This window comes from Ailuropoda melanoleuca, chromosome 1, assembly GCF_002007445.2.
Source record: "Ailuropoda melanoleuca isolate Jingjing chromosome 1, ASM200744v2, whole genome shotgun sequence".
Taxonomy (NCBI): domain Eukaryota; kingdom Metazoa; phylum Chordata; class Mammalia; order Carnivora; family Ursidae; genus Ailuropoda; species Ailuropoda melanoleuca.
Window position 1 is genome coordinate 19,106,116 of NC_048218.1, and position 24,636 is coordinate 19,130,751.

The following is a 24,636-nucleotide window of genomic DNA, read 5'->3' on the forward strand; positions in this document are numbered from 1 at the left end:
AAAGAGGGCGCCTGGGTGTCACGACGGTTAAGCGGTTAAGCGTCTGCCTTCGGCTCAGGGCGTGATCCCGGTGTTATGGGATCGAGCCCCATATCAGGCTCCTCCGCTATGAGCCTGCTTCTTCCTCTCCCACTCCCTCTGCTTGTGTTCCCTCTCTCGCTGGCTGTCTCTATCTCTGTCGCATAAATAAATAAAATCTTTAAAAAAAAAAAGGAAAGAAAACTATTATTATTATTATTATTACTACTACTACTAATACTACTACTACTACTACTACAAGAACCTAACAGAAACAGAAAGAAAGGAATGAACACAGAGATGAAGGTAATAGCGGGCAATAAATAAGAACAAGCCAAAGTTACATTAAATCAGGTTACAAACGTCAAATGAGGTTACGACATCCAGACTCATCAGCTGGGGAAGCCCCCCGGGGACAGCCAGGCTGGATTCCAGACCGAGAGTCCTGGGAGGAGCATCCTTGCCTCAGGTGAGACTTCCAATTGACCATCCCCATTAGGGTCATATTTGTAGGGCAAATAATAGGGTTTGAAATTAAACATTTGTTTGCCTACACACAGTTTGAAGCAAGATGCATTTCTATGTTACCATGTTTTTATATTTTCAATATATTTTATATTTATATATGTGTCTGCCTCCCCTTCCAGATTCCACTGGGTTGGGGTGGGCGGCAGCCCAGGAGCAGGAGAGGATGTGAAGCAAGATTTGTAGCTCTGGCCTCTAGCACAGAAGGGCCAGTTCTGACCTGGAGGCCAAACAATAAATTTTAAATAACCCGGCTCCCAAGGTTATTTACAGAGCAGAAGTCTCACAAACAACATTTCTTAGCCTGCCTGTGTACCTGAAAGCCCAGGTGATCCGTCATGCAGGACAAATCATAGAAACATCTATGCATTTAGAACAATCCCTTTTAAGGCTAGATGGCTCACCAAAAACGTCATGGGAAACCCTCCGGTTCATGCACCATTATCGAGCCTACTGTGTACTACAGATTTTTACTCACGTAACTATTTTTATGTCTCAAAATCGCAAAGAACATAAAAATATTTACATAAAAGAAGATGTTTGAAAATGTTTTATGTAAGTTGCATTGTTCATCATGAAATTTATTAAGGATATGGCCTAGTGAGAAAGAATGGCTATGGATACCCAAAACAGGTTATAGATAATATGATCTGGCTTTCAATTGCCTCCCCTCACTTAATTTAGGGGCGTAACATTAATCATGCTAATTTACTTCTATAAGACTCATTTTCTTCATCTTCAAAACGGGAGTAATAACACAGGCCAAATCTCTCCTGCTGCCTGTTTTTGTAAATAGTTTCACTGGAATACAGTTGTCTTTCACTGCCTTGGGGCAATGACAGTGGAGTGGAATAATTGTGACAGGGACCACATGGCAGGAACACAAATCCTAAAATACTTACTATCTGGATCTTTCAGAAAGAAGTTTGCCAATTCCTGGATTGCCAGATTTAATAAAATAATAATAATGAATTAAATGTTAAGACATACCAGTTATAAATTTCATAGCACAGTACCTGGCTATGGTTGTTGTCAGTAAAACGTAATGTGTAATGCAAAATTTGTATTGGCCCACACCCTCAATGAAAATACTTCAATCAAATAATGCAAAATTGATGAAGATGAATGGATTAATTTTCTTTCATTCCTTGCAAAAATGCAATCCATAAAGTATAGGCCTGCATAGATCTTTCTTTCTCTCTCTTTCTTTCTTTCTTTCTTTTCTTTCTTTCTTTCTTTCTCTTTCTTTCTTTCTTTCTTTCTTTCTTTTCCTTCTTTCCTTTCTTTCTTCTTTTCTTTTTTTTTTTTAACAATGTCTGTGTGGTATTCTTCCAATGATTTAGATTGGTGTTTAAAAAAAAATTATTTAGCAGTGAGATTCTCTGTTTGAAAAGGATCTTGGATATCCAATTTATAAGACAAAGTGAAACCTGTCTTCATTTAAACACAAGAAGTGTTTTAGTACCTTACCTTTCACTCCAGATATTTTTTTCCTCTGCTGTAAACTTTGATGAGCTTTGCAAAATGGTCTCAGTTCTAGAGAATAAAGTCTAAAAAAAATTTACATGGGGGTCACCTGGGTGGCTCAGTTGATTGAGCATCTGCCTTCGGTTCAGGTCATGATCCCAGGGTCTTGGGATCAGCCCCACGTTGGGCTCCCTGCTCAACGGGGTCTGCTTCTCCCTCTCTCTCTGCTCCTCCCTGCTCGCCTTGTGCGTGCTCTCTCTCAAATAAATAAATAAAATGTTTTTAAAAAAATTTTTTAAATTAAAAATTATATGGGTTAGAGTTATAGAAAGAGCATATGTAATTCTTCACTTTTGTGATATAAATGGTATATTTAATAGTGTTTTCAAGCATTTTAACATGAATGTGCATGTGCATGCACATGCTGGTGCGCGCACACACAATAACCTAAGACTAAGCAAAAAGACAGCAGCGCCTCCTCTGAACTGAAACCTCCCTTGTTTCTTCAAATGCAAATTCCAATTTTTCATATAATAATTTTATCTATTAAAAATAAGTTTTAAACTCAAGGAATATAATTATCTAACTTATACCATTGGAAAACTTTGTAAAAGAAAATTTGTTGTCTCTTTTTCTAAGTCTGAGGAACATAAATACAAAGTAACGTGAACACTATCACACAATGTTTTTTTAAAACAAATCCATAATCTCATTGATTTATGGTATTTTATCTTTTATATTGATTTATTAGTTTTTTAAAATTATGTTAGAGTTTATTTACTGGGAAACCATGAAGAATTTCAATAAATAACCGAAATTGTCCTTACTAATATATTTTTCTTTTTTAGTCTGACACGCATATGGCCGCTTTTGGAGAAAATAATACTTTGCATTCTAGATAAAGAACAGTAGTCACATAGGTAATGTCTGGATCAGAGTAGGATATACAGAGAGGTAGCTTAATGTATCACAAAATAATACTGACTGCAAAGCATGACGGTGCTATCAACTTAGAATTCTGTTATTGATGTCCCGGCAATGCTGGCATGAGTAGCAGTTATAATTTCATGTGAACAATGTTTCTTCAGGCATTTTAACCATGGGATTTTGTTTTTTATTGCTAGTCAAAGCCAGGTTTATGCAATGCATATAAATTTATATCAACATGATATAAGTTTTAGTGACTAATCCAAAATACTTTTCCAAAAACAAATTATTTTATTTATTTTGCTGAAATAGATACAGCTACTTTATTGTTTGGTGCACACTGCATATTTTATGTGATATGTTTCCACTGTGCTATACTTACTTATACCACATTCGATCTTCATGCTCTGAATTAAAATTCCTCTGAATTAATCAAAGAAAACATGGTAAGTTTCTTGGCAACTTATATGAGATGGTTGTATATTATAATGCCCAGCACAGTGTCTAATGCTTATCAGATATGTCTTTCAATGCCCTAGGCTCCTTAATCCTTAACTTTGATTCATATTTTTATGGTTATTTTACGAAAAAAATGTTAGTGTGACAATATCGTACCTTTTGCCTCATAGGTAATACTAACTATTCCCTACAATAATCTCATTTATACCTGGGGTTTTAGCTGCCATTTCGAGACTGATAGCAATCAAATTTTAAATTCAACTTATATATCTTTTATTCATTTATAATTTACATAGTCACTATATATACATATTTGGGGCTTCGCACAATGTTGAGCAGATAATATGGTGGTCAACAAGGAAAATTCATTCCCTGTTCATTACATTCTTTGGAGATATTAGAGAATAAACAAGCAGAATCAGGATTACTTTGGACAATGTGTGGTGGAGATGTTAATCAGACCTCTAAGTGAAAATATTAAGCACCTCATTTGGTATCACTGAACTCAATTCCACTTGGCTAGCCCATGGCCACCATAGGTGGAGTGCAGCCAAACCCAAACCTGGTATTGCTGATCCAATCTTATTCTTTTCCCTCACAGCCTTAGAGAATGGCAGCCTGCTCTGTTCAGTCAACTAAGAAGCTTGGTTGTCATTCTAGACCTTTTGTTCCCTCCACTTGCCACATCTAATTGGTTTCATAGCCCTACTAATTCTAACTTCTAAAGGTTTTTGCACCTGTCCTCCTTGCTGCATTCATCCAGAACCTGAAGCACCACAACAGAGTACAAACTGGCCTCTCTGGTTTCTTTATTAGGCTCTTCCAAGGGCCTTCCCTCAATACAGACTTAGGCAGGTCATTGGTCTGCATAAACCATGAATAATCACTATTTTGTTTACCAAACACCAACCCCATGAAATGGAATAAAATCCCTTTGGCCAACTGGCTCTGGTTCTACCTCCAACTACATCTCTCACATGGCTTTAAAGAGAACTTCATGCTTCAGTCCTACTAAAGTTATTTTAATTCCCTAAACCTCTGAATACTATATAAATTTACTTAGGCTGTTTTCTTTGCTTTGAATATCCCATTTGTAGTCTTCACTTTTCTGACTCAAGTATCACTCCCTCATTGATTTCTTTCCTACATCATGTTGATCAGATTAGCAGTTGTGAGCCTGCTTTCCTTACAACACACTTGTTTTAGTTTGCTATTTTTTGGTTGCAAGGGGTGATGACTAATGGGTTATGTTATTACACATGTGCAGTGGTAAATAAGGAGGAGGCAGTTCTTACACACATTTCAGGGCACGAGTCACAGAGAACCAGATCTCATGGAGATTAATAGAGCAGTGAATTTTGGCTTCAAGTCGATTGTGGCCACCTTACAGCCGGACTCTACAACTCTTCATTCTCCCATGGCTTGTGCGGCCTAACTATATTCTCACTTCTTCATTCTTTTCGTAACCTAACTTACTCTTAGCATGACTGCCTTACCCCAGACCACTTTCCCATGTGACTTTAATTTGCACTTGGTTCATCATGGCCTTCCAGTCCCATGGCTTCCTCATGATGTCTCTTCTATACCTCCCATGATTCACTGCCATAATGTGTCTCTTCATTTAACATTTGAAGGGCATGATGAATGATTCATCCCATCTTTTTATATTCAAGCCATAGATCACTGGGTAGTCTACACATTGATTCCTCTTTATTGCCAACCCTGATGTCGAACCATACATTAAAAATTAGGACTGTCTAGGCAGAAAGGATAAGGGCTTTAAAAGTTTCATTAGGAAAATATATGAATGAGACTGATATTAATTGAACCCACTTCAATCTTTAACTATTATGGGTACACTTTACCTTTTCTGGTTACTAATATACTTCTATATATGCTAATATAAGCATCTTGTATTCTGCCAAAGACATTCATATCTTCCATTCATGAGACAGTCCTCTGCCCCCCCCCCAAAAAATTAGAAATACATCCAGATATAAATTAACACATATGTTAAAGTGTTTATTAGTGTTAGAGCCCAAAATTCTCCAAGAGATATTCACGGTTTTCATAGTTCACTCATACTCAGATTTTTGGGAGCCCATGAAACAAATAGCAAATGTGAACACCAACAGCACACCCATGTAATAATTGGGAAGGAGCAGCAAGACTGCTGTACCAGACCCCATTTAGGAAAGGAGAGAAAGAGACATCCAGAAAAACCTTAGTGCACTCAACTACCACTAAGGCAACCATTGGGCAAGATTGAGTACCTAATAGGCCAGTTAATTATATGGCCTTTCCCTCCTTTTCCTTTCTTACTTCTTCCACCCCCTCTTTCTCTTTTATGATAGATTGAACACCTTGGATAACACTTTGGGATTCCACATAGTGGAAGAGTTCTTCTGTGAGACAATGTTTCTCATAACATCCTCTTTATAGCTGAGGCTGGCATTCTTTGTTCTGAGACCTTAAGTTGAAATGAAGAACAATAGGTCAGTTTGGTTTGATTGTGACACAGACTAATGATCACCAGATTTAACTGGATTTATTTTATAAATTCTTCAGAGTGAGTCAGAGCATTCTGACCAGGATTATAGTCTACCTAGCTAATCATTTCACTAACCATATCTGAAACCCTTCTTTTGCTGTGAAGCTGTCCTGTCTAATCCACACACATTTACCTATTCTTGACTTCAAAATGCCAACACCACTCAGGAGCCTACTAGGGAGCAAAGTAGTCTCCCAATTTTCAGGGACATATGTCCCATAATTGTCTCTCTCATCCTAACTGAAGAAGTTTCCAGAAGTTCTTCACCCCTGGGAGGCAAATTCTTCCTCTGTTCTTAGTGCAAATTCCTGAGTAAGAGAATCTACGTGGGTGATAACTTTTATTGCAATACAGTGGCATAGTTGCTATACACCCTTAGTAAATGTATCTGCCTTCTGGTTTGATCCCTGTGATTATGGATGTGAAGGTCTGGGTTAAATGATATCTAATCTGGCCTTTGAGGAAACCAGCCATGTGGGAGAACAGGGTGGGAAAGAGCAATAAATCAGTGGTTTCCCTTAGAAGGTGATATGGATAAATAAGGTACAGAGAATGCAATGTCCAGTTTGACTATGAAGTTTGTATTTAAAATATCTGTTTTATTGTACTTGAATTCTTTTTAAGATCCTAGTTCATGTCTCATTCACAACTCTTTAGTGTTAAATATAGGAATAGTAAAGAAGAAAGGACAGCTATATTATATTCTTCATAATGACCATTATGATGTTAGGAAATGATTGTCATAAATACAACAATGGGAAACTAGCCTTACAAGTTTATGATAAGTATTTACAAGTGTATTTTTAAGTATACTTTGTAAAATGAGAAAATTTCCTCCAAGTTTTCAGACACCACATTCAGGGACTATCTACAAAATAAATACATATATATTTGTAAAGCGCAGCTTAATTAAGTAGTTAAGTCTGTCCTGTTACATATTTGATCAAATGACTTGTGGTCTGGTCTGCCTACTAAGAATAAAAACAGTATTTTTTTAAAAAAAGTATTGAGATCTAGGGACACCTGGGTGACTCAGTTGATTAAGCATTTGCCTTTGGCTCAGATCATGATCCCAGGGTGCTGGGATTGAGTTCAGCATCGGGCTCCCTGCTCAGCAGGGTGCCTGCTTCTCTCTCTGCCCCTCACCCTGCTTGTACTTTCGCACTGACAAATAAATGAATAAAATTGTTAAAAAGAAAAAAAATATTCAGGGGCACCTGGGTGGCTCAGTGGGTGAAGTGTGTGCCTTTAGTTCGGGTCATGATCCCAGGGTCCTGAGATCGAGCCCCATGTCGGGCTCTCTGCTCAGCGGGAGCCTGTTTCTCCTTCACCCTATGGCTCCCCCTTCTTGTACTCTTTCTCTCTCTGTCAAATAAATAAATAAAATCTTAAAAGAAAAAAAGTATTGAGATCTAATCACCACACTTATTGCTTTGTAATGTTGTTATAAATATAACACATGTGAATACTGTCTTAAAAATAGTGACACTGATAAGAAATTGATCATAATTTGGGAAAACTTCCAGCCAGTTCATACTCCACTTTAAACATCTTGTTTATATTACATGAATGTTAGGATTTTTTTTGTTGTTTTGTTTTTCTGTTTGTTTTTTTGTTTGTTTTTAGGATGAGGATGCAGTAGCATGAAATGGTTGGGAGATAATTAGAGTCGAATGTTAAGGCAGGTTAGTAACATTTATTTGGTATAGATATATGGCATATGAAAAATAATAGGATCATACATAAGAAATAAAGGTACATTTCTTAAGTATATGCACAAAATACCACATATTATTTTTGCTTTTCTTGCTTCCCAGTATATGGGTTTCTTTACATGGATAAAAAGAGCCATGAAATACTAACCATCGTAGTGGAGAAACTGTTTTCATTAATTATTAGCTTAAAGAGTGGAAATCTGTCCAAAATAAACATTCATACAATCAACATGGTGAACATGAATTGGAATCCTGGCACACAAGATAGAAATTATAGAGATAAAGGATGTACTTCCAGGAGCGGGTATGAACAGCTTGAACTTGCAAGTTAGTTTTTGCAGACAATGTCCTTCCAGTGAAAGTTAGCACTAAATATTTCTTCTGATGCAGAACCCTGATAGTGCAAAGATATCTAATTCTGGTAACAACCACTGACTATCCTGAAGCCTGGCAGAGACATTTGCCGTCATCACCTGACCTGCTCCATTGCTCAGTGTGCAGGGAAAGCGTATTGAGGGATTCAGTGCATGGGCTGTTTGCTGCCAGATGTGCCTGTGAATGTACCACTGAGATTAAACCATTTCAGAAAGACTTGAAGGGGTAGAAACACTTGCCCATCCATTAAAACTATTATATTATACTGAAAATGCACTATTTTAGACCATTATGTCTTTTATTTTGGATTTCCTTATGTTTAATGCAAACCTGTGATAGCTTACAATTCAACATAGAAAGATCAGTCTATAGATAATATGAGGTTTCTATCTCAGTGCCTTTAGGTATTAGGAAAAATGTGCATATGCTGCATATTTTTTAAAACAAGCTATGCAAGGTTCCATATATACATAAAATCTCTAGAGAGAAATAATGTAGATATGATTCATGGAGGATATTATATTTAATTGATAGTAGAATTTCCATTCTTTCTTATTAACTCCTGTTAACCTAATATAGAAAGCTTCTTTTTCAACCTTGTCCTAACGTTTTAATGAATATAGTTTTTGGATTAAAAAAAAATTACTATTTATTTTGGAAATACTTTTTGTATTTTCATCCAAAATGTTACAAGATTGGAGATTTCTAAAGAATGTAGACATGATTTGTTTTTAAATTCTCTGTATTAATTAATATGTGCATCAACTTATGTATTCATGCGATATATCTAAACCTTATGTAATATCCACCAATTTAAAAATGACTTTTAGGTGAGACAAAATATTATAATTTTATGGAGGATAATTGATGGAAAAATTATTTCACTCTATATTTTGTGCCCTAACTTAAATATTTAATAGCAAGCTAGAAAAAGCAAAGGAAGAATGCTTCTTATTTGTAAAAAAGTGGTGTCATAGGAAAGTGAAATGAAGTGTTAGAAAAGATGACGTGGCCATATGGAAATATTTTGAACTGCTTTTCTTAGCCTGAACTCTGTGATATTTTAAATAACATTTATCCCCTTGAGATAGAATAAGTAAGAATTAACCAGGGAGTCATTTCTCTACCCATTTCGATTAGTATCAGGATAAACCTGTTATTTAAGTGAAATATATACACTGAAATATATACACATATTTCAAACCAGCAAAAGCCAGTTGTAGAGACTGAGAAAACATTTCAGATATTGAGACAAATCTTACTCTTGTTGGGCAAGCCAGTGCCCAGAAATTGTCTACAGTGAAAACAGTTATTCAGATCCCACTGTCTGTGGATAATGAAATTCCAAAGCACTCCTTGTCTCACATGGAAATGGCTGCCTCACCAAATTATTTACTTCTTAGTTATAGACTATAAGATGTCATTAATAGTTTGTGAATCTACATCTTTTCTCTTCAAGTATTTAGGACAGGCATTGGTACCTATGCTTCTGTACGATCTCCTGTGTTGTCCCCTGTGTTGAATCAATCAAATGCAGCTCAGTTCAGTGAACCTTATTGACTTACAATCTAGATTTCACTAAGTAGACAATGCAAATGAATATTTGATAATTATTAGTTGTTTTGGAAATCTAAGTTTTCTTTTGAATAAAGTCCCTAATTAGTAATTCCATTCATCACTTGTGGCAAACACACACATCTAATTATGTAATAGAAATGAAGTCTTTTAAACATACCAATTTCTAATTAATTAATTGCTTATTAATTATATTAAGTTTTGCACATTTAATTCTCCAATTGCCCATGTCAGAAATTTACTATATCTTTACTATATCTTACGTTAGCACTCCCACTCATTCCTGACATTTGAAGAAGCATATGTTTTATAGATAGTATCTTTATAAGCCTCTTTATTTTGCAATTTCAACTCCCAGGCTTTGGTTAATACCTCTTACTTCTTGCCTGGCCAATTAAAAGAGTTTTTATTTGGTCTTTTGGTCTTTAATGTTGATTCTCTTACAATACATTGTTGATATAGATACCAGAATGAGCTTCCTAAAATGAATATCTAAATATGTTACTTCCTTGAAGGTGAATCAGTGCATACCTCAGATTGCGAGCCACTAGCTTAATGGTTTGCTATTACCTACAAGCTAAAATGTGATTTGACATACAAAGGTCTTGAAAATATGACTCTACTTAGCTTTCTAACCCCATAGGCTGCCCCAAAGTAATGTCAAAGTGCTCACAGTTCTCTGAACCATAATGATTTTTAGCTTTTTGTGTGTCTTTGATCTACTTTACTTTGAATGCCCTTCACAGCTTTGCCCATTGGTCAATGTTATTATTCCATTAAGAGTGATTCCCAAGGTACATGTCGGCATTTCTTTCACGGGGGCAATCATATCACTGCAATTACCCTGCCTCTTCTCACTAAGAATCTTGTGCTGTATCAATTTCACACATATTTGTCTCCTTCGTGAGGTAATGATTTTCTCCAGGTTAAGGACAGTGACTCATTCTTCTTTATATGGACAGGGGCTGTCAACATTTAATGCCTGACACATATTAAGAACTCAATAAGTACTTTTCAATCAATAGATGAAAGAGAGAATGTGGGGACACCTGGGTAGCTCAGTCAGTTAAGCTTCTGCATTTGTCTTAGGTCATGATCCCGGGGTCCTGGGATCAAGTCTCGCATTGGGCTTCTTGCTTAGTGGGGAGCCTGCTTCTCCCTCTGCCTGGCACTCCCCCCTTGTTGTGCTCTCTTGCTCTCTGACAAATAAATACATAAAATCTTTTAAAAAAAGGAAGAATGTGTTAAATTTTTATTATGCTTTCACAAAATCAAAATTTCTGCAGAAAAAAACGCATTTTCTTTGATAATAATTAAGTAAAATAATTAGTAAATCTAAGCCATGTTTACAGCGAGAACTTAGATAATTGAAGAATGTCATGATAAAAAAATACCATAATAAAAATCAACTTTAAACAGAAAGATTTCTGTTCTTATCTAAATTAGAATATTCTCTCTGCCTTTTACAATATGCCTTTTGGCATAATACTCTTATAAAAAAGCTGGATTACTATGTTTTTAAGAGATACATATCTGATATAATGCAAAAGACTACACAGGTTTGCAAAAGACTAAATAGGTTTGCAGATCAATTATGTTATGGTGAATGCTACAAACTGGATGTTTGTATCTCCTCAAAATTTGTATGTTGAAACCTAAACTCCCATGCAGTGGTATTTGAAGATGGGGACTTTGGGAAATGGTTAGGTCATGAACACAGAGCCCTCATGAATAGGATTAGTGTGCTTATGAGAGAGACTCCAAAGAGCTCTCTTATCCTTCTGCCATGTGAAGACACAATGAAAAGATGGCCATCTATGAATCAGGAAATGGGATCTCACCAGGCATTGAATCTGCTGGTGCCTTGACCTTGTGTTTCCCAGCCTTTAAAACTATGAAAAATAAACTTCTATTGATTGTAGGTGACCCAGTCTATGGTGTTTTGTTACAGCACTATGAGTGGATTAAAACAGTGAACCATCCATATAGCTGAAAATACGAAAGAAAGAAATGAAAGGTTACATTTTGACATTATTCCCCATATGCTGTAACATGAGGTCATAGTGAAAAAAATATTTTTTTTCTATTCTAATCATGTAAATTTTGCATTTACCTGAATTAAACAAACTATATCAGTTAGCTGAACAGAGGGAATGCTTCATCTCATGACCCCTGGTGCTCCATTACCAGGCAGCATGGTCATACTTCAAAGGGCGTAGTTTTTGATTTGTTACAGCAAGGGCTCCAGCTCTTTTCTCATGAAATGGTCTTGAATTCAGAGCTCTGATCAAGCATATACTGGGTGTGGGCCATTTATGTGGCACCAAAGCTAAAATGCTGGATGATTTGTTAATATGTCACAGCTTGAAATCCTTGTCATTGATGATACTACTAGGCAGCCTTGTAGTGGCATGGCCTCCAAAAGGTTGCTGAGACAATATAATAAGTCAAATGTCAGCTTCTGAAATCATAGTGATTTATTTGTTTCAGCTGATTTAAAATATTAGGTAGTTTTTATATTAGGCTCTAATAGAATTAGATCAAGAATGACCAATTTTCAAAGAAAAAGAAGTATAGAGGAACAAAAGAGACCATTTTGTGCGTGACGTTTGAGTAAGTGAGGAAACTGCGATTCTCAACCAATATAGGAAACATTGACGTTTCTCATGTCCCTGGACAGAGGCAGACGAGAAAAGGAAAACTAAAAATGAAATGAAAATAAAGATTTTCATCTTATCACTCAGGATGTGGTGAGGATCAAACTGCATAAGACAAAAAAAAAAGTTGTGAAAAGATAAAAAAGTCAAGTGCAAGATCTTTTTAAAATAATGAAAACAAGTTGTAGAGAAAAAAACAGAATTTCATTTTTCTTTCACTCACACTTAGTAATTTTTAAAGATTTTGATAGAATTTCTTAGTAATGATATTTGCTAAAGTATATATATTTATTTTATCTTTGCTTCAATCTTAAAAAATTTGAGATTTCACCAGTGGCTAGTTTGTAATCAGCTAATAGCCACATGTTTCTTAAAATAAACTAAGTCTTCAGCTTAATATTCATTGAAGCTATTGAATGTTCAAGCGTTTCTAGACTAAATATTTTTTCCATCCCTTGAATGGAGAACTATTCAGTCTAAAGATTTATTCATTTGGCTTCTCTAAAAAAACATGAAGTTCTTTTAGCCAAGGACCCTCCATCTTTGTTCCTTGGAGGTGCCCAATGGTGACAGGAAAGCTGTGGGGAACTTGGAGCATTAACCTTCCCTTCAGCACTTAAAGCAGACACATTCCAGGTTATTCTTTTTATTTGGCTTCCTTAACAATATTTGTGAAAAGTTTTCCATGCTCTATATGAGTTTGAAAATTAATAGTCTGAGGCAGAGAACACAAAATGGCATGCAAAAGCAAGGGGCAAACTACAGACATGATGGTTTTGTTTTGTTTGTTTGTTTGTTTGTTTAATACTGTCAATTTAGACAGAAAGAGGCTGCATTTCCAACTTCTTAAGAAGGGAAGGAAGGAAGCAATGCAATAAGCAACGGGAGCAAAGTAACCACTGTAAAATAAACCAGATTAGAAGGAATTTGCATTCTTAAGCACTCCCCACGCGTCCAAACATAGAAGCACTACTATCACTTAAAATTCATTATGGCCTGCTAGCCTTACTTATTTGTGTCACTTATTAAACTCCTGTATACAACTGAATTTGGTCATTGCTAGGTTATTATCTTGTCAATGAACAGTGAATCAACAAGTCAAATACATAGACTAAACAGGAGGAGGAGAACAAGATGAATAACTGTGGGCCTTCTTCTCTCTCTCTCTTTCTCTCTCTCTCCCACACACTACACAATGGATAAGAAACTAGGCACAAAAGTATTTAAGATACATTTTTAATAACTAAAATTTAATTTTAATTTGAACCTCCATTCTTCTCAGATTACTCAAATTGGTGTCCCTTTCTTTACATTTTTTAATAGTTTGGGGGATGATTAGGGTATCCTGGAGTCCATTTAATCTATCCACATGGAAATTCTCTGAGACTTCTGTCACAGATCTGTGTAGATAGCCCCTGATCTGATCCTTTTTCACCTCTGCTGTTCCTTTCAGAAGAAACACTCAGTTATTTCCACTCCAGGATTTAGGGCCGGAGCAATACTGGGTGGATTCTTTGTCACTCTGGGGCATGGGCAAGGTGTGAGCTATTGATGGATCTTACCTTCTTTCTTCTGCATCACGAACATTCCCAGAAGCAGTGAAAACAGAATGGCTTAAGTGCTTAAATGGGAGAGAGAAAGAACTACTGAGAGAAGGGGTGGGGGGGAATCCAACCTCCCATACAAACAGAACCGACAATCCGTAAAATTGCAATGATTAAATCACATGTTATTCTTAACTTCCTTCAGGTAATGTCCCCCTGTGCCAGGAGCCAAATATAGTCCAAAGCTCTATAGTACAAAGAGATGAGTAAACCAACCAACTGAAAACCTAATTAAATTAAATTCACTGGACCATGAAGCATACAAACGTCTAGTATCTGTAATGGCCTAGGCAAACATAAAAACTTTGAGTGTACTGATACAGAAAAAGGGGAGGGGCATACTTGTTCACCGTGGAAGGGAACAGATCCCAAACATGCACAGGAAGTAGCAGTATGCAAAAAGGAAAGAGAATCAAGAATATTAAACTTGCCGAGGAGGAATTAGGAGACCTTTTAAATGCAGTTCAGATTGGTAATATCATTACTTGGCATATTAAATTTAAGACACCATCTACCCGAAGTCTTAACTTCTAGAACCCTTTCACTGATTTTGACAGTGGTACGTGTGCATGCATGTGCACACACATCTGCACACACACTTTATTTTACTGATATGTGAATATAATACATTTCCACCATAAGAGCTTTGATTGTTTATGTGCGTTAATCATATGTGATAATAAGATGTCAAATTTATTATAGTGAATTTACTTTCTTACACTGTATGATAATGCAGGCCAGTTTCTTCAGAGTAAAGGTATAGACCTCTGTTGCTGTCTGTGGCGTTGCCATTTTCCCATATATTTTGCTTAAATCCGAAAGCCATTTGTTTTGAAGAATTATTTATTTACTTATTTGACAGAGAGAGAGGGCACGAATGCCCGTGCGCACATGTTCCTCAGCAGAAGGAGGGGCAGAGGGAAAGAATCTTCAAGAAGACCCCATTGAGCGTGGAACACACATGGGGCTCAATCTCGCAACCCATGAGGTCATGATCTGAGCCTAACTCCAGAGTTGGTCGCTTAACCGACTGAGCCACGCAGGTGCCCCTGAAAGCTACTTTTAATTCTTTTTCCTTAGCAATAATTTCGAAAAGATCTTTATGATCAATCAATTAACACTTTCATCAAAGAACTAGAACTCTTCTTTTAAAGACCTGCTCTTACCACCATACCTAGGTTAGTACAATCTCTTTTTTAAGATTTTCACAAGCTTTACTTTTGCATAGTCTCCAAATGGAGGCTACAGGTGAGAATCCCCCGGGAACAAAGTCAGGGACCATGAATTACCTTGGACAAAGTTGTTCTACCAGCACAGAATAAGAGTCTAGCAGATGCCATAGTCAAAGATTTACTTAAGACCCAGAGAAGTGAATTGTCACTATTCTTACCTGTGGGATTTGAGAATTTTCCTGGACCAATTACAACTGTGTATTTCCTATTCTATTTTTTTTTTCCAAATGGAATTTTTATTCTGGGTTTCCAGTTCAATTTTTCTTATTATATATCTGATGTCCCTGGGTATGATAACTTGAATTTTGATTTATTTGTTGTCAGTTTGCAAGGAAATTACACAGATTTGATGAAATGACTGATTTTGAATTTGAAGCTAAAAATGTAACTGGATGTGTCTCTTTGGGTTGTCTCCTGTGAGGAGGTATGATTGGATTCTATGTGTGGGAGACAGGACATGAAGAGCAAGTTTAAAGCCCTTACACTAATACAAATATCCTAACAAGTATACCCAGCAAACTGAGCCCACAATGCCTTATCTTAGAGGCTTTATTACTGGTGCTTCCCCCCCTCCACTGGCATAATGAAGAAAATAATGATGTCATTTTATAGCTTTGTAGAGAGGATTATGTGAGGTAATTTACAGAGAATATGATGGTGTGTGATATATATGTGTTAGTTATTATTTTGTGATTACTATTGTCATTATTATAGTTATTCTTGTTGCTACCAGACCTGGGGCCCCATGGTGTAGCTCTGGAGGATGCCTAGCCCATCTCCCTTCTCAAGACTTAATACTCTTCCCGATCTCTCCTTTAGTCTCTGAAGTCTTGTTTCAAACACTCAGGAGCCCCTGAGCATATACAATTCCCTGTATGTGAGGATAGATGCAGTATAATTTAGAGACTTCTGCTGTTGCTCTTATTCCCTTAAAAATTCCTGTGTTTCTATCAGACGGTGTCTGACCACTTATAGTAATTGGTTAGCTCCCCCATGTATTTAATGGAGGCCCCAAGGCTACTGCAGCAGCCCCTGGCCGAGAGCTATGCTAAGGATATGATAGGAAAACATGTTTGTGACCTTGCGGGCTTTGGTGTAAACATCAGAGCACAACGGCCAGGAACGCCAGGATTGCACAGCAGTTGGGAACGCCCAGCTCACTCAGGGTGGAACGCTGCCATCAGATAACGAGCGGCCAGGAACGCCTGGTCTGCTACAGGGCCGAACGCTGCCCCAACCAAAACTTGATTGCTCTTGACAATCGCCCGCAGGGTCCATAGAGACATGTTTAAGACTAGGACTCACTTGCTGAACGTTACACCATCTACGCCCGTGACCTTCCCCGTGATGTACTGCTCTTCACTGGGATGTGCTACAGATCACAAGACTCCCCTCGATTGTCTTTGACTGTTTATTGCCAATAAATATGCGAGGTGGCAGCTGTTCAGGGTGATCGCACTCTTGGCAGTGGCATGCCTGACGGTCGTCCCCTGCACCCACGCTCTCTTTCTCAAGCTAACCTGTCTGTGCCTCGTCCTTCTCCCGAATCACGCCATGGCTCCAAGGGCAGTGTCGCGGCAACTACACAATAATTTGTTCCATGATTCTTTCGTTCTCACTTCCATTTATTATTCCACCTTTTTTTCAGACTTTTTCTTACAAATTCAGTCTCCAAATACCTCTTTGACCTCACCTCCATTCTGGAGATGAACACATGTATTTTATCAGTAAAATAAAAGCCAGTAGGAAGGAAACACTTCAATTTCCTGCTCTTGAATCTACAAACCTACTTATATTTGTTCTTTTTTCTACATTCTTTCCTCTTATAAAGATAAGAGGTGTTTCTTGTCCCTTCTAAAACTCTTCCTTCCACATAATCTCTGCGTCCCATAATGGCTTAGTCTGCTCAGGCTGCTAGAACAGAATATCATAGATCACATAGCTTATAAATAACAGAGGTTTATTTCTCATGTTTCTAGAGGCTGCAGATCTAAATCAGAGTGCCTACATGGTCAGGTTCTGATGAAAGCCCCTTTCCAGGCTGCAGACTTGGCTGAAAGAAAGCTAGCTATCCCTGGCCTCTTCTTGGAAGGCACTAATCCCATTCAAGAGAGATCCTTCATAACCTAATTCCTTTTTAAAGTCCCTGCCTCCAAATTCCATCCTAACCATGCTCTCCACAACTGTCTCTGTAACAGAAGCCATTTCTAAGGGCTCTATCTGAATGCATGATCTCCCTAATGAGCGTGCATAACACATTTTTATTTAGTTGCATTCTTAATTATTTGCCTGTAAAATGTGATTTTTGTAACATCATCAGCTATTCCATAAAATACTGTTTATCATGGAGTGGTCAGCCCATTGCACAATGTATTAACAAATCTGAAAAAATAAAAGGATAAGTAATGTAACATAGTCTTCTCTCTACTCATACCCATTTTTCTCCCTTTCCACACGCATGCCACAGTTGAGTCTTCCTTCTTATGATTAATCTTTTAGACTATAGAAATAGTGGAAGATAAATCTCAAAAGACATTAGAGTCAAATAGATAGTGTTGAACATTAGGGCATGCATCTTAAACTCTATTTGTTAGTAAATGGAGAGTGAATGGGCACTTTAAGTAGTCATGACTAAAAAAATGCCACAGCCATGAGCTTTGGTCCCACACTCAGTCTAGTCAATTAAAATGAAATGGCCACGCATTAATGATATTCTTAGTAGAAATGTGTGGTTACTGCTAATTCCTGAATTATTTAACAGAAGACACTATGAAATCAGGATGATGGAATATTCTCTGCACTCATTAACTTGGCACGTAATGTTAAACAAGAGGGGAAAGGAAGGTAGCTAAAACTGTAGAAGATAAAATCACCATTCAAAGTGACCTTGTTGAATAGAAAAACACATAGAAAAAAGTGCAGTCAAGATAAGATGCGGGTAGTATATCTGAAGAGAAAAATAATTTTCAATGCAAATATACAAGAAATGCAAGGGTGGCAGAAAAATAGCTAAGTGTCATAATAGATAATAAACTAACAATGATCAGTGATGCAGTCCCGAGGAGAGCAAACACAGTGCGGAATTCTTAAGTAGGAGCCATGCAACAAGAAACCGTGAGGTAATTCTCATATTCTACTCAGCACTGACTTGAATTGTTTCCGTAATCAAAATTAATGCTGTTGTGGGAAATGTAGGGAGAGTTTAAAAGAAGGCAATGGTGTTGGATTATAAATCAGAAAAAAAAAAGGCAAAGAAAGACAACATGGAGAGAAGACAAATGGTAATGCAGAAAGAGTGTCGAGGGGGTTTTACATGTAGGCAAGATATGGTGGGGATTTCTAAGAGTTGATAAAACACTAGCAGGAGATACTACAAAGATAAAGATTAAAATTGATTTTTCTTTGAACAACTTCAATAAAATCCCATCTAACTTAGCCTAGACTAAATTGCCTTCAATTTACTCCTAATCTTCATAGTAATGTGGATGCTATTATTTTAGCATTGATTCTGACAAGCTGCTAAAAAAGCAGTAATCTCCAGGATAGATCTTTATAAAAAGTGCAAATGATAACAGTGTGGACAAAGCCAAATCGTGATAACACAGAGTCAGATATGGCCCAGTGTAATAAGCACCAGCCTGAGACCTGGACCAGGAGGAGTTATCTGTAATGAATGCCTAGTGTGCCAGGTGCCAGTCTGAGCACATGGACGGCCTTGTCATTGTTAATTTGCTTAGCGACTTTACAGGTAGGGGACATGATCATCTCCAGTTTACAATGTGGAAATTGAGTTTATTAAATGAAGCAGCAAACCCACAGCCTTAAACTAAAGTGTGTTATTTAAACACATGCTTGTTTGACACTAAAACCGATATTCTTTACCATAAACAACATTGAGTTTTAAGTAGTGGTTTATTTTCTCCACTATTCCCCCAGAGCCATGTATATGGTTGCTGTGTGATAAGCATTCATTAAAAGACTATTAAAGGTGGCACACTGGGGGAAATACAAGAAGACAGGTTAGGTAATGCAAAGAAATCTATATAAACAGAGGAATATAATTTTAAAGGTTTTAAATTTGGTCATTATACTGATCTCTTCTTTTGGGCATTATATCATATAAAATATCTTAGTGTCAGATTACATTTCTTGTGTGCTAATAATTTGTGCTGTTTTTACAATTTATAAAACATACTGTTTACCATTATGACAGTGTTTGAATGGTAAGAGAAGGGGGACAAACATTTGTTAATTCTGTGAAACAGAATTTCATTCAGATAATGAAAAGAAAAAGATAAAAGGAACAAATGAGAAAAAAGGAAGAGAGAGAAAGAAAGGAAAAAGGGAGAGAAAGAGAGAGAGGGAAGGAGGGAGGAGGGAACGAAGGAAGTTCTCTTAAAATTGGAAGGCAAAATATAATTTAGAATCGATTATGTCCACTCTTTCAAAATAACAAAAACATAAATCTGTTAAATCCAAAAATATATGAGTTCTTCAAAGAAACCAAAGATGATTGTGAAAATACTACTTTTAACAGAACCTTGCTCATAGAATGTCTTAAATCCATTTATTTGTTTCTTTTTTTATTAACGTAAAAAGACTGCATGAAAAATATTAGTTACACTCTTTACAATCTTAGATAAATGGCATGAGAGACCAGGGACAGACCTTAGCCCTGAAAATAAAAAAAGTGAAATAATCAATTATGAGAACTGTGCTAGTCAAGGTTCTCCAGAGAAACATGACGAATAGGAGATACACACACACATACACACACAGGGAGAGGGAGAGATTGGGATTCAAAGACTTGGCTCAGGTGATGATTGCCGAGCCGTTGTGAGTCCAAAATCTGATGGGAGAGAGAGAGAGAGAGTTCGGCCAGCTGGAGACTCAGGAAATAATGAAAGGTCTTGTCCACAGTCCATCTTGAGCTAGGAAGAATCAATGAGGCAGGTGAAGCCCAAAGGCAGTCTGCAGACTGAATTCCCTCAAGCTCCAGAGAGGTCAGCTTTCCTTCAACTGATTACAGGCCTACACTCTGCTTGAAGGACAATCTGCTTTCCTCAGAGTTCACCATGTGCATGTAAATTATCTCATTCAAAAACACCCTCATAGAAACATCCAGAATAAAATTGACCAAATGTCTGTGTACCGTGGCCCAGCCACATTGACTCACAAAATTAACCCCTCATGGCAGCACCGTTTGCTTTTGTTTTTGAAAGAATTGTAATTTCCATAGGATATTATCTCCTCCCTTATTCACTTTTAGAAAATATAAAGGGCAGATTTATTGATTCGTGTGTTTATCATTGGAGACAAGGATACATTTTCTGGGTCATGTCAGTTTTTGATGTTGTGTCTTTTAACATCAGCCGATCCTCAGCTGATTTCTCTAATATGTGTCGTATCTGCACAATCATTAAAGAGGAAAAGCCTAAGCTATACAGGGTTGAGAAAGCTAAGCACAACTTCTCATCACAAGTTCTCTGTGTTCACTCACGGTTCTTCTTTTTCCTCCATTTCTTTTTAAATTGATTTATAGTTGACATACAATGTTATAGTAGTTTCAGGTATATAGTGCGGCTACTATCAATCCCACGGTTACCAGAGTCACTTGAGGCACACGGTACCTCTAAGTAGAAGTCTGACATCTCATTTTTCTCCATTTCCTGCTATCTGTCCAACTTAAATAAAAATCTGAAAGCTAAAGAAATTTAAAGGCACAAATGTAATTATGATAAAATTAGTAAAGTGACATCGAAATTTTTGAAAATTTGCCAAAAGCTTACTATTTTATACTATGACTTTAGGGACAATTTTGATTCTTTTCAGCTCAAAATAAAACATAATGGGGGGGGAAGCACCTTGAACAAAAAATATACAGAAGAATAACAAGGTGATAGAAAGATATTAAAATGGAAACTTAATACAGAAAGAGAGGCTTCATTTTTCTCCATAGTATAAATTTGTGGATGGTGGGTTTTATTATTCTAAATCGTAAGCTGATATTCTGGGTTGACTTCTCCATAATTTATATATATTTTTAAAGATTTACTTATTTATTTATGTGAGAGAGAGAGGGCATGAGTGGGGGGAGGGGCAGAGGGAGAGAGAGAATCTCAAGCAGACTCCCTGCTGAGTGCAGAGCCCAAGGTGGGGTTTCATCCCAGGACCCTGAGATCATGATCTGAGCCAAAATCAAGAGTCGGTCACTTAACCAACCGAGCCACCCAGGTGCCCCAGCCTCTTCCATAATTTATATTTTGAAAAGAAACATTTTCTGTTGCAACATTGTGATATTTCACTAGTAGTTTCCAAAGGCTTTTTCTAATACTCTTTTGAGGAAAAAAGTTTGTAATATTCGTAAGAAACTTTACTAATATATAATGGTGGACTGTGATTTTTTATAAAATATGTAAAACTTTTTCAACTTATTATTCTAGACGAATTCTCTCATTTAATAAATATTCAGTGATAGTAGAAAATCTTATTATCTCCTATCTTTAAGTGTAATTTACCTGAAACGTATTTCCTCTTTCATGGTTTGAAAGGAAACTTGTCATCTCTATGGCAGACTGAGCTGATATGAGAAGTTATCCTTTCAGCTCCAAGCATATAAGAATTCACACAGTATAATATTTCAGATTATGTAAAGGAAAGCTTTTCATACAAAGCAAACTAAAGGGAATACATAGATGTCAGAATTAAGAACCCTCTAAATGAAAGGCATGAAGGACCCAAAAGACACTTAACCTTGGAAATTTCAAACTGGATTTTGACCTTGGGCCTGGGTACTAGGATGCTAATGTCCACCCAGGGGTGAAAATGACATCATTCCCAGGCCATTGGAGAACTGCATTTCCTTCACAAATCTATGAAGTGAGTCCCATCTATGAAATGGAGATTAGAATAAGTTACTCACCAGCACAAGGAATCATTACATAAATTGGCATCTACTTGAGATAGTGAATAGAATGGGAATTTCCATTAAAATCCAAACCTTATGTCTATGTCCAGAGTCGGTCGGTGTTAGGTAAAAATTTTGTTACCTGTGAGGCTGATCAGCTGAGAAGTTAACAAACTGCTCTGTAATTACACAACTACATAGGTTTCCTACAGCCTGCAACAAATATTACTCCATAAGTACACAATCCCAATTCGGGTCGGTATTGCCCCCAGAGAAAAATAGTGCCCTCTCGAGAAAAGTTCACAGTAAAAACCACACACACACAAACACACACACACACACACACACACACACACACGTAGATAAACAGAAGGAAAACAATCACTATGAGAGCGTAGATGTAACAAACGGCAGAATGTACACCTCAAGGACTCATAATGGAGCAATCTAAATGGTAATTTAAAATATGTGCATCTGAAGTGCTCAAAATGATGGAAGATAACATGTAATTCATAGAGCAAAAAGAGTACAGTATTTTAAAAAAAGATAAATTTGAAAAAGAACAACGGGTATAGCAATTCTAGAATGACAAAATGTAGCCACTAAAATAAAATGGTTGCATGGACAAGTCCAATCAGTATATTAGTTATACCAAAAGAGAAACTCACTCAATGAGAAGATGAATATGAGGAAACCTTGGGGAATCTATTACAGAGAGATAACATATGAAGTACAGGTGTGTGACAAATTAGAATCCATGCAGAACAGGGTAAGAAACCTCATGGGCATCTAATAGGAGGGTTGCACTTAATAGAGGCATCTTAATAAAACTATTGCAGAACTTCAGCATTAGAGAAAAACAGTAAAATCTACTGTATTAGTTTTCTAGGCTGCATAACAAAGTAACCAGGGGCTGTGTGGCTTAAACAACAAAAATTTATTTTTTCACAGGTCTAGAAACCAGAAGTCTAAGATCAAGGTATTGGCAGAGTTGATTTCATTCTGAGGTTGTTCTCCTTGGACTACAGATGGCCACCTTCTCACCATGTGCTAACATGGCCTTTCCTTTATGTGTATGCACCCCGACATCTCTTTATGTGTCAAAATTTCCTCTTCTTATAGGGATACCAATCAGATTAGATTAGGGCCCACACCAATGGCTTCATTTTAAAGCAGCCACCCCTTTAAAGTCTCTATTTCCAAATACAGTCACCCGCTGAGGTACCTCGTAAGGGGTCAGGACTTCAACATAGGAATTTTTTTTGAGGGGGTAGTGGGGTTGAACATAATTCATGCCATAACACTTACCAAAGAACGAAAATGGATTTCTTAAAAAGAACTGACAATCAGGGGTGCCTGGGTGGCTCATTCAGTTAAACCTTGACTCTTGACTTTGGCTCGGGTCATGACCTCAAGGTTGTGAGATCCATCTCCCTGTCGGGCTTTGCACTGAGCATGGAGCCTGATTAAGATTTTCTCTCTCCCTCTTCCTCTGCCCCTGCCCCCCCAGCTCACACAGGCTAGCACACTCTCTCAATCTCTCAAAAAGAACTGACAATCAGACCTATTTTAAAACGGATGCCAGGAAGGAAAGAGAGCAAATGGAATAACAGCTGCCAAATACTAATGGAAAATAATATCGATCTAGGAATCCACAGTTGGAGACAATATTTTCAAGAAAGATAGAATTATTAAGAAATAAAAACAGTTCTTATTCACATACTTCCCTGAAAAAGTTACTGGTAGTTGGGTTTTAGAAAGAAAGAAACTTAATTTTGAGGAAAGAATGATATAGAAATATTAATGTGTAACAAAAGGATTTCAAACATTTTGGTATATCTAAATAATTATCTATTATGAAAGATGATATGATGTAGGCAATTAATTTGGAGGTTGTTAAAATGAGGTGGGAAGAATTGTAGAATAGATAAACTGGACGGTGGATGGTTTTTTTCTTCATTTAATACACTTGAAGGTATTTGTATTTTGTTTCTTCTATTGTTAAGGAGAAAGAATGCATTTTAGACTTCAGGGGAAAAAAAGGCTTTAAAAATTACATTTATGTAAAAATTAGAATTAGAATGTGTAATTTCCAAGTGAGTAGAAAATGAAAAGAAGTGAAAAAAATAATAAATGCTGTAAATATAAGTAAGGAAGAAAACAAACAAACAAACAAAAAAATGTATGGTAATAAAGTTTTAAGTAAGACCATAGCAGGAAAAGATAAAACACCTTCATGTGTAAATTTCATAAATATGAGTTTGAACGAATAAAAATTTAAGTATGATTTATATAAGCCTTAAAATTCACATAGCAGCACACTATATTTGTTTATTGTGGGTGTGTATATAAAAATAATATATAGTATGTTGAATTTATATTATGTACGTTATATATTAACATGCATATTAGAAATAAACAAATAATGGAAACATTTCATACACATTAAATTATAGGGAAAAGAGAATGAAAAAAAGAAAAGATTATAGAGGAATTTGAGATCTCTAATTTTATCCATTATTTTGTAAGGTTATTTTTAAAATCTATAGCATAAAAAAATAAAATAAATTGAAATTGAATTTCTAAACTTCTAATTCCTACAGTGGTCTGATCCTTCATATTTC

General features: G+C 36.6%; 1 pseudogene; it reads right to left on the minus strand.

The window, feature by feature from the left end:
* Nucleotides 1-16,391, minus strand: part of LOC100471127 — a 37,670-nt pseudogene extending 21,279 nt beyond the window's left edge.
* Nucleotides 16,392-24,636: the final 8,245 nt, after the last annotated feature.